Below are 8,547 nucleotides of genomic sequence, written 5' to 3'. Positions count from 1 at the left end.
ACTTTAGGCCTCTGATTCTCTGTCTCTACATGAGGGAGAATAACTTGGGTTTAACGTCTAGAGACTCATTTTTCTTTGGTTGTCTTGCCTAGACACTTCCTTTCTTCCCCATGGTCTGTCAAACTGAGTCCTCTCCGGTTTTGTCAGTGGCAAGGTACATCTAAAATGTTTACTGGTGAGTCCTTGCTCCATGAAGCCTATTTTTTATTTGGTAAGAAACTAATCTGAAAACCGAATTTTCACTTTCATTTTTTTGCAAGATTGTCCTGTTGTTTCCCAGTGCAACTTTGGAGCATAGGAAACAAATAAAGCCGGGCTATGTTTTTAACTAGGAAAGGTAAGGGGCAGCTACAGCCTTTGTTCCACTGCTGTCTGCTTGAACAAAGGTAACAGCTCACAGTGTCAAGAAAGAAGTTGTTTTCAGGACAAGAGTTTGTATGTCAGTTCAAACTACCTAGTTTGAAGCCTTCCCATTTTTTTCAGCCCCCAGGCATTTCTTCTGTGTTCTTTCCTTAGCCCATTTGTAAACTTTGAATATTAGCTTTGTCATTAATTTCATATTGACTGTGCCTGAGCTGACCTTGGTTCAGAAATTTCCTAATTGCTCCCTGTGCTCAGCCATTCCACCATAAAGGTTAAATACTCAGATGGACTAAATATTGAGCTAAATCAAAGATAGATCTCTCTGTTAGCTGTTTTTGTACACAGTTGGTTGTTCCTAAAGACTGTTCAAAGCCATTCTGTAAGAAATAACTGCATGAGTTCGGCTGTGAGAACAGCACTACACCTAGACCCATACCTGCAGATAGGGTGTTATGGGCAGCTCCTATTACATGTACCTGAAATGGATTTATTCCTGCAATCAGCACTTTCCTAGGCATGTGTCCCAGGGGACCTGAACTGAATGTTCAACAATTCTTTAATGAAGAAAGAAAAAGCATGGGGGAGGTTAGCATGTGCTGTAAGTGTATCTGTTTTATAACAGTCGTGGTTGTCACAATAAACGTGATTGATGTGCTCTTCATCACCAGCCACTCTCTTAATTCTTTAGATGGTGGCAAAGATGAATAGGGAGCGAACTTCATCCTTCTGGAAAGCTGTGAATTTAAGCCGTGCCAATCTCATGGTTACAGGCAGCTGACTGAATCCCATGGGAGGTGCAGTCAGGCTGGTAGTGCTTTTCCTCACAGTGATTTTTCATGTGCTAGTCTGGTTCGCCCCTCAGCCCAGTTGTATTTCTCTCGATGAAAACAGGGAGTACTTTTTCCTTTATCAAATCGGCTGTAGTCTTTGGGCACTGAGTAATTCATATGAGTTACGCAATTTATGGAAGATAGGCATTACTTTGGCTCCAAGTTCTGTCAAAATACTTAAGTTTGTAGTTACATTTCTGTCTATGACAAGGATTTGTCATATAGTCTAAAGATATGGGTATTCTTTGGGTTTTATTAACCACACACAAAGCTGCAAAACTAACTCCTGTGACTGGTGGGAACACAAGTTTCCATGAGCCATCAAGTAGGTAAATAACTTCTGCTAATAAGATAGCCTGCCTTGTCTGTCAGTCAGGCAGATCTTATTCTTCTGCTCGCTGCTTTCAGACATACTTAATGGACTGAACTAAAGGAAAATGCCTCCTAGCAAGGATCTTCTTGCTTGAAAGATGTTTGTAACTCTCACTATGAAAGCTTCCCCAAAGTGATCTTTTTAGGATCTGTTTAAAACTAATGAGAAAATCCAGAACTAAAATAGGTAATGAGAGTCATTTAATTGCTTCAGACTATAAGGAAAGTAATTCTCTACTTAATGATTTAGGCTATCAGCCCTTGATCTAGAGCTGAGGGTCTGAACTGCACAGTGTGGTCTGCATCTGGGAAAACAAAGGTACAAATTGCCTGAGCATCCCTACTCCACCAGAGCTCTCAGCTTCCAAAGTAAATGGGTATCGTCAGGAAAAGGCTGGAAATAGTGAGACTGGGAGATGCATGGCATGGCCAGACACTTTCCATTAGAGTCTCCCACCTCTTGGTGAAGCCCCTGGACAAAAATATTGGTAATATTCCATCCTTTTCTTCCAAAGAGGTGACTCATGTCTGGGATCCTGCAACTTTTCCTAAAAGGGAAAGAGTGAAACTGCTGTTGTAGAAGAACTGATTGCAGTGTTTTCCCTCCCTTCAGACCAACATTTTTAACTGAACAAGGATAAAACTGGCAGATAGTCTATAAGTTTTCTGTCTTGAAATTCCAAACCATTGAAAACAACTAAGCCTGTTCCTGAGTGTTCACTCAGAGAAGAGACATAGATAAATAACAAAATTGCGTTTGGAGATGAACAGATGAGTTGACCTTCTGGTCTTTTCAACTTGTTTGCAGTGATTGATGTGGAATTATTATTAAAAAAAATCTGATTGTCTTATAATTTAAAAAGCAGCTGCTGAATTGTTTGTGAAACACAATCAAAGGCTGGTTTACTTCTCATTGTGAGGGTTTGGGTATTTGTACTGAGTGAGAGGAATGGGCTGCTCGTAACCTACCAGGGCAGCCTGCTATGGTCTGACCTCAGTCTGCCGGGCAGTCTCCCCTTCATAACCTTGGAAGGGGCTCAGCAGTTTCAGCTGAGATGGGATTTAATCACCTTAATTGCCTATGATGTCTAGGAGCACTGGCAGCTGGATAGAAGGAAAGGATTCCTGTTGGTGCCCACACTGACACACCAGCAGAGCCCATCAATTACCTCATGGGTTTGACAACAGCTGCTGGGCCAGCCCATGGCTCCACACTGACCACAGCAGGTATCCACACCTTCCCATGAAGAGTAGATGGCTTAGGGCACTGGAAGGAGACTTATGGGACAAAAATAAGCAGGGAATCAAGTTCTATCAATTTTGCTCCTCATGGAGTAAGCTTTTATTATTGGAGTGGCAGAGCAGCCCCACAGGTCATTTTCTGTCAGGGTGAGATCCCTCTCATCCAGTTTTCAAATCAGGTATCAGTATGTCATGTGCACCTATTTTATTTCTTCTTTTCTCTCCTGCAGAAGGATTGTTATAAATACAGTCAGAAATTCTAGGAGTTTCTTTCATTTTGAACACATTTATGAAATATATATATAATATTAGTGGAACAAAGGCATAACCAGTACTTGTGTACCACTTGTGGCCATCAAAGCATAACCAGAACTGCATTTTACAGGCTATGTATATTTTAATGTCCTTATAAATTGTCTTCAGTTGATTTTGAAGATGGTCAGAGGTTGAAATACTGAGTATCTGTTTTGAGAACGTTATTCCAAGATACAGCAGCTGGCAAAGATAATACAGTAGTTTAATAACCTGTGGTATGTTCCTGCAGAGTGGCTATAATTTAAAAAAGTAATACATAGCTCACAATGCTTGGATGTTATTGACAGATGAGTGAATATAGAACCAAGCTGCAGCCAGTAAACTTCATCTTTTGTGTTGTCAGATAAGCTCGTTTGAAGTCTAGTAGCTACTTTTAATTGTTGTTCATTAACCTTGAATTTTGGCCCCTGAATAACAGGTGGGGGCTTCTGTGACTAATGTTTTGGGGAGCTAGAGCGGAGTGTGATGTGCTGATGTGGGAATAGGGTACTGTAAGACACAGCAGCCTTGGCTGATGACTGAATTGCAGCTCTTAGCCTGGCTGGGGTTTTTTGTTTATTTGTCCAGGAGAAGGGGGAATACTGAAGAAATTGTGCATTATTACAACAGTGAACAGTTGGCTGTAGTTTGTATCAAGAGACAAAGAAAGTCATGCCTAATGACTAAAACAGACAGCAGGTTGCAAATTTGGGCTTCATGATGCATTCCAGCCAGTAACATGAAAGACAGGAAATACCTTACATGTGCTGCCTTTGGGAAACAAGAGAAGATATGGAGGTCAAGCATGGCTCTGCTACATTTGCTGATAAATCTTTTCTAATAGTGGGCTTTTTCCTTTTTCTTTTCTTTTTTTCTCCCTGAGCAGCAGGAAGATGAAGCAGCCTTGTAGCCAGCTGCTCAGCATTGGTCACTGCCTGCCAGAAGGATGGGCCCATCATCATGGCCCAGCACGGCCGTTCATCACCCAGCACGTGCAGAGGTGGGCTTGGGAGTGACCTTGAGCACTGCACTAGCAGCACTTGGCCAAGCCAGTGGTAATGTCCATCCCTTATCTACAGGCACAATCCAACAGGCTGCGCAGTCAGGGATGGCTCTGGAGCAGTTTGCAACTGCTGGCATTTGAGAGCATGTCTAAATTCAATTTCGTGAGACCACTACAATGTTTGAAACCCCTGGTGTTACTAGGGCTGACAGAGCCCTCTGTCTGTATTCCTTTGCACTCTTGGAAAAATAACATGGCAGACTTAAGGGGGTGTTGTTATTTCTGTTAGCAAAATCTGGGAAAGTCACTAGAAAAATGGTGTGGTAATGAAAACCGTAAAATGGTGGGGGTTTTCGTCATAAATCCTGAAAAGCTGTGAAAAATGGCAACTTTACAGTTGCTATCCAAACACACCATAATAGAGCAAATGACATTATGTGGTTCCTAATATTTTGGCTGTTACCGTTCCTGCTAGAATGACAAGTTAACACTGGCTGCTTTTATGTTACTGAGGAGCAGGATCTTTGTTCCAAGCAGTTATCATTTAAAAAAGGAAAGAGCAGAAGTGAAGGAATAAGTTTCATGTCATTGATGGATTTCTCTTTCTCAGCTCTTTAATTACTTTATTGTGGTAAGAATGATGAAGATTTTGTTTATAATCATAGTTAAAAATCAGCCATTCTATGTCAGGAAAAATATGTGCTGAAGTTCAGTCCTGTTTCAGCAGAAACCACTATCCAAATTCAGAGTAAGTTCAATATTATAGGTTAAGGGATGCAATCCCTGGGTTCGAGTGCAGTAAAAATCGACCGGAAGCCCAGAGAATCAGCCAAGAAACACTTTCAGAAGTCTGGATTTCCTGCGCATCATGAATTCTCAGAACGTCTTGTGGCCCAACAAGGTACAAATTACGTTGTTGGTTTCCAGCTGCAAGTTATTGGTGTGGGGAATGACATGGATCAACGAATGCTTGTGCACTTCCATGTTTCTGGACTTTAAAGAGCTAGTGACAAGGTAATTGTTTGATAGATACAGTATGTTATGGGACCATTATCCAAATAACCAACATCAGCATTTAGTCATATTGTCAGCATATGAGTGATCCGCTCTCAAATTGTGTCTGAAAGCAACAAAACCACATTTTCTCAGAAAAAAGTTACATTTGCATGTTCAGTGGAGAAAAATCTCTGCTGGTGATAACACATTGTGGTCAAAATGTGTTCAAAATGGCTGAATAACTTCTGCCAGATAAACACACACTGAATTTATTCTGTGAAAACTAAGCACGAGCTTGGCTGGCAGAGCACAGCCCTACTCAGACATGCTTATTCTCCAAATGAACTCTGGAAACCAGTCTTGAAATTCCAATTCAGTTGGAATTCAAACTTTCATTGGTCTGAGCAACGCCACAAGTTTACTGAGTTAGTGAATAGGTTTGGTTGCTTTCGTATGAGCCTTCCAGAAAGCAAATTAGGAAAAAACCCAGATCAATAGCATTGAAAATGTCCATTTATATATTATTATACTTGGGTCTGCTTGCATTTTTTTCTCCATAATCATATTGTCATAAACATTTTCCACTGAAAGTATAAAGTGAACAACCCTTTTATTTTTCCAGGTTGATGAATTTTTAGGAAGATTAACTGAATAACATTTACATAAATCAGAAAGTGTTGATGGTTGTGTTTCCGTGCATTGGGGCCATTTATGAAGGAAGCTATAAGGCAGTTTTCATGTATGAGGTAAGAAAATGGTCACTAATAGGTCTTAAAGCATTTTAGGAGACTTTGACCTTATGTCATGTTAAGCCAGTAAGTTAGAAGTGACTCAACTCTATTAATAACAAATGAAAGTAGGCTTGAAATTTCTGTAAAGTGCCCTTAGAATAAATTTCACCTCAAACAAGTTTCATTGTTCTCCAGGTTTTCCCTGGTATTTTTCAGCTGTGGGCGCATGTAAAATATTAAATATTATCCATTGTTTAGTGTCACTAGTGCCACACCATTCAGGAAGTGCATTTGGCTTGTCCTGGGGCTAAAAAAAGACTGAATTGTACTTGACACAGTTTCTTGTTACAGGGTCTTGCATGCATGTTTCTCTCTAGAAAATGGGTCAACATTATTGGTCTGTCTTTCCATTATTGCCATTTTTCTATTTTTAACATGTTTTCTATTGGTGTGCCATAACTCATGTTAAAAATCAGTTTGTCCTGTGTTATTGACTCTAGATATTGCTCCTTGAAGATGCAAATTTGCTGACAAACAATACTATTTAAAAAGTAAACAGTTTCCTTTACTTGCAGACTAAGATAAAAACAATCTCTCAAAACAGATTGATTCAAAGTTCTCCAAGGAACATGTTTAAAAATGAATGGGAAGACATTCGTCTTTGTAATGGATAGTGTATTTTTAGGTAGTATAAATTTTATAGCAGTCATAAAGTTTTATGAATTTCAACAAATGTCCTTCTCAGAATAACTTGGATCTTATTGTCAGTGTGTTATCTGGGAAAAGGTCACCAGATCTGTTCCTAAAAGCGAGGAATTTGTAAGTGGGAGGTTACATAGGCTTGGGAAGAGAGTTAAAAATGAATCCCTGCTTGCTAGTCTCATAAGATGCAAATTGCCAGACCTGAGCTTCAGGAAAATATGTCCCTGAAATCGCTGTGTGTCCGTGTCCTATGCGCTGGCTGGCACCCAGCCCACAGGTGCAGCCCTCAGCCTGCACTGAGCTCAAAATCCTCCAGTCACCTCGAGGTGCATTGCAGAATTTAATTCCAGCTACAGCCAGGGACATAAACCATGTTATAATTAGTGCTTCAAACCCCATTACGTTTATGGATCCGGCTTGCAGTAGGATCCTGTGCAACAACACAAGATCTGCTCCAGCAGAAACTGGGAAGCAGTGACTTTCACCATTTTTTTTCCTGTTCACTTTAAACTGTTGACATGGTGCTAAATTCAGTACGCTGAAGGTGTTTCCATGTGTCACTTCTAATAGGATACAGGTGTCAGACAATTTGAGATTATTTCAAACCTAATTTTCTTAGAGCAAAGATACAAACAGCTACACCAGAAGCAGATGTTGGGCCTTTCTCACCCCTCCGAAATGTGGTTTGGCATCCATCCAGACTGAGTCTATGGGGAAAAAGAGAAAATTATATTTAATTTTGGCTTGCTTGGTTTCCTCCTTTCAAAATCTACATGAATGTGTAATAAAAAAACAAACCCATCCCTTTTCCCTCTGCTTTACACAGGGACTGAGTATCTTGTTGCAAACAGATGGAGTACAGGCAGGTTGGGACGTGAACGCTTTTCCATCTCCACACTATCACTTTGTGGCCCAAAACGTGACATAAAATGCGGTCTTTTCCTTTTTGCCCTCTTACCCATGTCTCTGCCACTTGCTTTCCTAGGGCATTGATGCTGAATTAACATCCAGGAAGCAGAGGGGTGGCAAGGACTGCACCTAAACCACCGACTCGGGGTCCTGCCTCTGGCCTGTCTCCATTGACCTGCTTGGGGGTGGTCACTGTGACTCAGGAGAGAAGTGCTAAAAGAATCTTCTGTTCCTGTGCCTTCCAGCTGCTTCCATCTTCCCTAACTTGAACATCTCAGCTGTACACACGGTTATAAGAACTACATCACTTGCTGGTGCTGGCCTGTCCTGAGGACAGTAGGTGTTCTCCATCAGTGAGTTTAGTTACACTTCATCTGAACTTGTGCGTGTCAGAAAAATTGAGCTCATAATCTTTATATTACAACCTTGTAGAAAAAGACCTTACCCCGAGGTTTGCCATGTGAATTTTGGGTTCTGCTGCTCAAATACCTCTCTCTGCAACTGCTTTTAGTGAATGAATCTTGTGACTGGAAACGCTGCATGCACTAGAACTGTGTTTAAAGCCAAATTATCAAAAAATACTCCAAATTAACAGGGGATTTTAATCCGTGTTTGTTGGTCATTCACATGCTGCTGAGCAAGAAATCCTTTAAGAGTTATGAGCCACACATGTACACTTGGAAGTGGAGGAGGAATATATTTATATCCTCCAGCCCTACGTGCCAGAGGAAGAAGGGCACAAAGTCCTTCCACACGTGGAGAGGACTCCACAGACAGGCAAATACAGGGGGAGAAATGAGCAGATGGTGGACAGGAGGCATTAAAGCCACAGCTCATCTGCATGGGGGCCCAGTCCAGATTGCACTGGGAAGGGTCCCGAGTTGGCTCCCTGCTGAGGCTGCCGGCGGAGGTGAGGGAATGTGATCAATAGGAGGCATCAAGTGTTGGCTTGGGAATCAAAGGCAAAACTGTGGAAATGCCACTCTGCAAATGGGGTTTTGCTGCGTTGCCAGGAAGTTCTCTAGAGGCATTGGAAGACCAACCCGGTAACAGGAAATTAACCAGAAGCGTTTTTGAGCGGCTCCTCTGCTGGTGAGTGCTGCTG

This window comes from Coloeus monedula, assembly GCF_965178545.1.
Source record: "Coloeus monedula genome assembly, chromosome: 5".
Classification (NCBI taxonomy): Eukaryota; Metazoa; Chordata; class Aves; order Passeriformes; family Corvidae; genus Coloeus; species Coloeus monedula.
Note: the sequence above shows the minus strand (reverse complement) of the source record.